Source organism: Oncorhynchus mykiss, chromosome 14 (genome assembly GCF_057628025.1).
Source record: "Oncorhynchus mykiss isolate SJ-2025 chromosome 14, ASM5762802v1, whole genome shotgun sequence".
In the NCBI taxonomy this organism is placed as follows: domain Eukaryota; kingdom Metazoa; phylum Chordata; class Actinopteri; order Salmoniformes; family Salmonidae; genus Oncorhynchus; species Oncorhynchus mykiss.
In genome coordinates, this window is record NC_143035.1 from 13,240,670 (window position 1) to 13,249,632 (window position 8,963).

Below are 8,963 nucleotides of genomic sequence, written 5' to 3' on the forward strand. Positions count from 1 at the left end.
CCTGCTGGACAGACAGGACAGCTCTGTCACTTTCAGACACGCACAGAGCAGACTTTAACCACAGGGGTTCTCTGTAAAGAGATAGTAATCCAAAAGGCACAGACACACCCCTTGACTTTCAATTGGCACCGTTGACCTGTATGTATTCTCTCCTGATTGGCTCTGTGGTGCACAGTCTGGCAGTCTGACTAAAGTCTGGCAGTCTGACAAATATTTTCTAACACTTCGGATCCTATTCTTGGACAGTTAGAAGACACAATGCATCAATGCAACAACAAATAAATGTAGTACTAATTACTGTCCATGAGTAACCTCAACCTTGTGAGGAGAGAGACAGATAGGAGAGAGACAGATAATATCTCCTTTCGTCGTTAATATCAACCATAAAATGAATAAAAATTGAATATTGACAAATTAAACAGAAATTGTAGACCTTTAATCTTTTCCAACATGTCAACAGACACTTAACTTCAAATAAGAATGAAACATTTCACAGTGTTAACTTTCTCTTAATCCCTGGTTGATGTACATTTCAGAGCCTCTTCAGTGTGGATGGGGTATAGCATACATTTTCAACAACAAAGACTGGACTTCCAGTTTGTGTTCTTCGTTCTGTTGAACTCGTTTCTCTTCATTCCTTGGCACAGCACATGGAACCACCGTTGGCATGCAAAACATTCAATCTAAAACAAAACAAAGCGTAACATGTTTTAAAGAATATCAAATATAAATTATCGAATTAGCCATCCATTGTGTTATATCATAAAATGTCTTACATGCCGTCACTGTTGTCAAAATATTATAAAAATGTTAAATAAAGTTACTAACCCAGTCAGTCTTTGGGCCACATCCAGGTTCTTTATCAGTGGCCCACACGAAGCAGTTGTTGGCTTTGCTGAACTCTGAAATCATAGGCATGAACTGAACATATGGCTGTCCCACACAACTACATAAAAATAAAGAATTTACATTTACTTTGAATTAAATGTCGTTACATACAAGACATATTTATTATATCCTCAGCCATTTCTTTTCGCAGTTGTTCCATGTGTTTTTGAAGGTTCCATATCAATTTGGGAAGGGATGTTGGGGAATTTCTGTGCAACGTCCTTGGCCAAATAAAACTATATAACTATCAAACCTGCATTACAAAGACCCCACAGCTGAAGGTGTCCTGCTGCATGGTGTGAGTTATTTCCCCTCCTTTCCACTTTATGTCCGCCCAGTCGTCTTTTCCATGGCAGGATCTTCTCATTTCGAAGTATTCTCTTTTTTGTGTAAAAATAATGGAATTCTGAGTAGTTATAGGCAAATGAATACACAAGCCAAATTTGTATGCTGTTTTCCTTATCACTATAATCTAGTAGTAATTTATTAGTAGAGGTAATTTCCTTTATGCCCATCCACACAGCCTAAATTATAGGCACTGAACCATTTACAGGACATTAATAAAAGTAGCATATAGGATCCAACCCTATTACAGAGCGAATAAATGTAGAGCGTTTGTAGACTTTAAGAAAAAAATATGAAGTGACCGTTTCATCAGTACGTGCTTAAAGAAAGTCATATCACAAAGATCACAGATGACAGTGCCCACCAAATCTATGACAATAGAGAATGAATTGTAAGCACCAAAGTGTGTTTGTCAAAATAATATCTGAAAATGTCAGTTGTTGAACGTAATACTTCTATTTGCAATAGCAATCTATGATATATGCAGTTGAGGAATATTCCATGTACCAACACTACATGTAGGACGGACATAAGACATTCCCACATACAGTATTTTATTATTTCACCTTTATTGAACCAGGTAGGCCAGTTGAGAACAAGCTCTCATTTACAACTGTGACCTGGCCAAGATAAAGCATAGCAATGTGACACAAACAACAACACAGAGTTACATATGGAATAAAACAAACGTACAGTCAATAACACAATACAAAAGTCTATATACAGTGTGTGCAAATGAAGTAACACGGAACCCAAACCGGCTGCTAGCGTGCGCCATTGTGCGCTATCGTGCGCCATCGTGCGCTATCGTGCGCCATCGTGCGCTATCGTGCATACATTTATTTTGTCCCCCCACACCAAACGCGATCACGACACGCAGGTTAAAATATCAAAACAAACTCTGAACCAATTACATTAATTTGGGGACTGTTCGAAAAGCATTAAACGTGTATGGCAATTTAACTAGTTAGCTTGTAGTTGCTAGCTGATTTGTCCTGAGATATAAACATTGAGTTGTTATTTTACCTGAACTACACAAGGTCCTCTACTCCAACAAATTAATCTACACATAAAATGGCCAACCGAATTGTTTCTAGTCATCTCTCCTCCTTCCAGGCTTTTTCATCGTTGAACTTATATGGTGATCGACATCTAAACTTTCATAGTATTACCACAACTACCGGCAAAACAGTTGGTCTTTCAATCACCCACGTGGGTATAACCAATGAGGAGATGGCACATGGGTACCTGCTTCTATAAACCAATGAGGACATGGGAGAAGCAGGACTTTCAGCGCAATCTGCGTCAGAAATAGGAAGAAGTTCTATTTTAGCCCTTGGCATCGCAGACGCTTGTTGGCGAGAGCGAGCAGTGTGGGTGCAATAATTGAATAACATGGATTTCTAAATGTATTTTGCGACGCCTGCGCACGCGACGTGTCCGGTCTGGTCAGCATGTAAGATTAGGGAGGTAAGGCAATAAATAGGCCGTAGTGGCGAAACAATTAAATTTTCGCAAACAAACACTGGAGTGAGATGTGCAGAAGATGAATGTGCAAGTAGAGATACTATGGCGCAAAGGAGCAAAGAAAAATAATATATATAAATAACAATATGGGGATGAGGTAGTTGGATCGGCTATTTACAGATGGGCTACGTACAGGTGCAATGATCTGTAAGCTGCTCTGATAGCTGATGCTTAAAGATAGTGAGGGAGATCTTCAGCTTCAGTGATTTTTGCTATTCGTTCCAGTCATTGGCAGCAGAGAACTGTAAGGAAAGGCGGCCAAAGGAGGAATTGGCTTTGGGGGTGACCAGTGAAATATACCTACTGGAGCGCGTTCTACGGGTGGGTGCTGCTATGGTGACCAGTGAGCTGAGATAAGGCGGGGCTTTACCTAGCAAGGACTTACAGATGACCTGGACCAATGAGTTTTGTGACGAATATGAAGCGGGGGCCAGCCAACGAGAGCATACAAGTCGGAGTGGTGGGTAGTATATGGGGCTTTGGTGACGAAACGGATGGCACTGTGATAGACTGCATCCAATTTGCTAAGTAGAGTGTTGGAGGCTATTTTGTAAATGATATCGCCAAAGTCAAGGATTGGTAGGATAGTCAGTTTTACGAGGGTATGTTTGGCAGCATGAGTGAAGGATGCTTTGTTGCGAAATAGGAAGCCGATTCTAGATTTCATTTTGGATTGGAGATGCTTAATATGAGTCTAGAAGGAGAGTTTACAGTCTAGCCAGAAACCTAGGTATTTGTAGTTGTCCACATATTCTAAGTCAGAACCGTCCAGGGTAGTGATGCTAGGCGGGTGAGCAGATGCGGGCAGTGATCGGTTGAAGAACATGCATTTAGTTTTACTTGCATTTAGGAGCAGTTGGAGGCCACGGAAGGAGAGTTGTATGGCATTGAAGCTCATCTGGAGATTAGTTGATTTTTATTCCCTGCATTTTGTGTGTCCAAAGAAGTGCCAGACGTATACAGAATGGTGTCGTCTGCGTAGAGGTGGATCAGAGAATCACCAGCCGCAAGAGCAACAAAAGAGTCGGCCCGAGAATTGAACCCTGTGGCACCCCCATAGAGACTGGCAGAGGTCCGGACAACAGGCCCTCCCATTTGACACACTGAACTCTATATGAGAATTGCATAGCGGAGAGGGTACGGTGGGATTCGAAATGGTCTGTGATCTTTTTGTTAACTTGGCTTTCGAAGACCTTAGAAAGGCAGGGTAGGATAGATATAGGTCTGTAACAATTTGGGTCTAAAGTGTCTCCCCCTTTGAAGAGGGGGATGACCGGAGCAGCTTTCCAATCTTTGGGGATCTCAGACGATACGAAAGAGAGGTTGAACATGCTAGTAATAGGGGTTGCAACAATTGCGGCGGAAAATTTTAGAAAGAGAGGGTCCAAATTGTCTAGCCTGGCTGATTTGTAGGGGTCCAGATTTTGCAGCTTTTTCAGAACATCAGCTATCTGGATTTGGGTGAAGGAGAAATGGTGGAGGCTCGGGCAAGTTGCTGTGAGGGGTTCAGAGCTGTTGACCAGGGTAGGCGTAGCCAGGAAAGCAAGGCCAGACGTAGAAAAATGCTTATTGATATTCACGATAATCGTAGATTTATCGGTGGTGACAGTGTTTCATAGCCTCAGTGCAGTGGGCAGCTGGGAGGAGGTGCTCTTATTCTCCATGGACTTTATACTGTCCCAGAACTTTTGGGAGTTTGTGCTACAGGATGCAAAATTCTGTTTGAAAAAGCTAGCCTTTGCTTTCCTAACTGCCTGTGTATATTGGTTCCTAACTTGCCTGAAAAGTTGCATATCGCGGGGGCTATTCGATGCTAATGCAGTACGCCACAGGATGTTTTTGTGTTGGTCGAGGGCAGTCAGGTCTGGAGTGAACCAAGGGCTATATCTGTTCCTGGTTCTACATTTTTTGAATGGGACATGCTTATTTAAGATGGTGAGGAAAGCACTTTTAAAGAATAACCAGGCATCCTCTACTGACGGAATGAGGTCAATATCTTTCCAGGATACCCGGGCCAGGTTGATAAGAAAGGCCTGCCCGCTGAAGTGTTTTAGGGAGCGTTTGACTGTGATGAGGTGTGGTCGTTTGACCGCGGACCCATTACAGACGCAGGAAATGAGGCAGAGATCGCTGAGATCCTGGTTGAAGACAGCAGAGGTGTATTTAGAGGACAGGTTGGTCAGGATGATGTCTATGAGGGTACCCAAGTTTACAGATTTGAGGTTGTACCTGGTAGGTTCCGTGATCATTTGTGTGAGATTGAGGGCATGTAGCTTAGATTGTAGGACGGCCGGGGTGTTAAGCATATCCCAGTTTATTTCACCTAACAGTACAAACTCTGAAGATAAATGGGGGACAATTAATTCACATATGGTGTCCAGGGCACAGCTGGGGGTTGAGGGGGGTCTGTAACAAGCGGCAAAAGTGAGAGACTTATTTCTGGAAAGGTGGATTTTTAAAAGTAGAAGCTCGAACTGTTTGGGCACAGACCTGGATAGCATGACAGAACTCTGCAGGCTGTCTCTGCAGTAGATTGCAACTCCACCCCCTTTGGCAGTTCTGTCTTGGCGGAAAATGAATACACATACATAAAGGCATTTTTCAGCTATGATTTTACCACTCAGAATCCAGAATGGATATGACAATGGGGCCAGCACAGGATGTAATACACCCTTACAACAATCTACTTTTTGATCTTCTTGACTTATCTGGTAAACTGCTACTATGTGTCAAGAAAAGAGCCACAATTAGGGGGTAGTGTACTCCAGTAAAAAGGTCTGGTTAGATTAAAAACTATTGCCCTGTGTCCCCGTTCATAGGGGAATGAGAGACTAGTCAGTGGTAGAATTGAGTTGGCACTTTATTGGCCCAAACACCCATAGACCCACAAGGTTGAGGTTACTCATGGACAGTAATTAGTTAAAAAAAATTGTTGTTGCATTGATGCATTGTGTCTTCTAAATGTCCAAGAATAGGATCCAAAGTGTTAGGAAATATTTGTCAGACTGCCAGACTTTAGTCAGACTGCCAGACTGTGCACCACAGAGCCAATCAGGAGAGAATACATACAGGTCAACGGTGCCAATTGAAAGTCAAGGGGTGTGTCTGTGCCTTTTGGATTACTATCTCTTTACAGAGAACCCCTGTGGTTCAAGTCTGCTCTGCGTGTGTCTGAAAGTGACAGAGCCAGCAGCCAGGAGTGTTTATCACAGTATGTCATAAAATAGTATTACACTTATGAATGTATGTAAAATGATAATATGTATTAGATCCAGTATAATGGAATAACTAAGACATGAATTTGAATGCAGCGTGTTCCGATTCCCCCTTCTCTTTCTGTCCAGCAGGGTCTTCACAAAAATGTACCTAAACCAACTTTGGAAAAAGGATTTTACTCACAAAAGACGTACAAATTTATTTTTCCAGTTAGAAATAGTAGGCCATGCATCAAATAACTATTTTAATCAGAAAAACAAACCCTCAAATGCACTATTGCATTTTGTAAGTTGTGTGCAGGTGGCTTGTTGTGAATGCACTCAAATATCAAGTCATTATCAGGTTATGTAAACTGGGTTCTAATACTCAACATAGAAGGATTTGTCTTAATGTCCAGTATATGAAAGTGATGCTATGAAAAGGATTCTTTCACGTTATCAAGCTCACTGTGACTGACAAATCACTGCCTATTACTGTGATTAAAAAGAGCATATGAAACACTGTTTTTTACGAGGCCTACCTGTGCGCCTTCCTTTAAGCACCTCTGTATGAACACCTCTCCTGTCCTTGATCCATACCATATACAGCCATTTGTGGATCTTTTCAGTGTCCATGTGAAAGATAGTTATTGCGAGGATGGAACATTTGTGTACTTTAAAAAAAATGTTTTTAAATGAAGGCCTGCAAAGCTTACAAATTTAAGTTTAATTAATAGCATGAGATGAAAGTAGACAAACATCAGAGTGTGCGATATGAAGGTATAGTCAGTGGACATTCTGAACCTTGTTTGAATTCAGCAGGTCACATGACCAAGGAGCTATTGAAACTTTACATTTTGAAAAATGTATGTAAAGGTATGTGAGATGAAAATGGACAAACTAAAGGGTGTCCAGTGGACATTCTGAACCTTATTTGAAGTCATTAGGTCACATGACCAACGAGCTATTGAAATTTCACATTTTGAAAAAATATATATATATCTTGAGATGAAAATGGATAAACTAAAGGGTGTGAAATGTGTAGGCCCACGGAGTGGACATTCTGAACCTTGTTTGAAGTCACTAGGTCACATGACCAAGGAGCTATTGAAATTCAAAATGCTGAAAAATTCATGTAAAACCATGTGAGATGAAAATGGACAAACTAAAGGGTGTGCAATATAGAAGGGTAGTCAGTGGACATTCTGAACCTTATTTGAAGTTATTAGGTCACATGACCAAGGTGCTATTGAAGTTTTACATTTGGAAAAATTAATGTAAATATGTGTGAGATGAAAATGGACAAACTAAAGGGTGTGTAATATGTAAGCCCACTCAGTGGACATTCTGAACCTTGTTTGAAGTCACTAGGTCACATGACCAAGGAGCTATTGAAATTTGAATGTAAGATAAGTTTGTACTTTGTTTACGCTCCCTAACTAATTCAACTAGGAACACAAAATGCTGCTGACATTTCCACATGTTTATTAGCTTTGGAAAGCAAATTTACGTCCAAATTGTGAAAATAAGAACTGTGCAATGTTGTGCGTAATTTTTCCAACATCATGACACTTATTTGGAGTCTGTGGCTCAAGTGGTTTGAAAGCTATTAAGGTTTGAAAGCGCGAGTATCCTTTGAATATCCAACTTGAAACTGTCTTTACCTCGGTGAGTGACCATGTGTTTTTTTTGAGTTCCCACCATAAATCTAGAGAATGCGAGACTTTGATGACAAAGTTTGATGACAAAATATGCCAACACAGGACCATCGTGCCACCTTCCTGTTTAAGTGAGCAATGTGAGTCCAAAAATGTCTTGTATGCTGCTGCATATGTAATATGCCAGGGAGATATGTATACTGTAGCTAAGAAAGTAATACTAAGTGTATGATGTGTAGTAAGCTGTTAGTAGCCCATGTGCCTCACTCTCATAATTTGGTCTATTTTCACCAACGCTGTATTGTAAACACATCGTTTGTGGCCGGTGTTTCCTTTTTTTCAGACTTTTTTTTTGTACAGCTTTGACAGTGCTACTGATAGTAGTGCGTCGTCGCTCGTTCATTAATGTCTTCATCTAAATTACGGATTACCTCTCATCCACTTGTTGTCCACTTATGCCATAGTTTGTACATCTCAATTGTCAGTAGCAACCACATTTGTTTAAGCAAGTCAGCCACATCAGCTATGTTTTTTTAAAAGGCAGTAGATGAGGCCGAATTAACTTTTTTCGCTGCCAGACAAGGCTCCGCTGATAGCAGGTGTAGCATTGGTAAGGTGTCGGGACAGCTTTATGTAGGCCCTAACAGTTTGTCGGCACCGTTTGTCACCGTTATAGTGCAATTCATGTATTGTTTAGTGTTTTGTTATGTAGTGGCTTTGCTGGCATGCATCCCATTTTTTGGGGGGTTTGCCCCACCAAGATTTACATGTAAAATAACACATGGAAATAACACATATGGAATCATGTAGTAACCAAAAAAGTGTTAAACAAATAAAAACATATTTTATATTTAGCCACCCTTTGCCTTGATGACAGCTTTGCACACTCTTGGCATTCTCTCAACCAGCTTCATGAGGTATTCACCTGGAATGCATTTCAATTAACCTTGCTAAAAGTTCAATTGTGGAATTTCTTTCATTCTTAATGCGTTTGAGCCAATCAGGTGTGTTGCGACAAGGTAGTGGTGGTATACATAAGTTAGCCCTATTTGTTAAAAGACAAAGTTCATATTATGGCAAGAACAGCTCAAATAAGCGAAGAGAAATTATATTCTGTAACCACTCCCTCTTCAAATCAGGGCTGATTGGAAAAAGCTGCTCAAAAGAGGACATTGTATTATCATTTCTTTGTACTCCTTAACGAAGACTATGCAGCCGAAACGCGTCTGAGTTTTTAAACTTTGTTTCCATTGAACATGCCATACATATAAAGGCATTTTAATTAATTATATGAAGAGTGCCTTGGTTCTTTTTGATGACAGTCCATCAATACACGAAGACATGAAGGTCG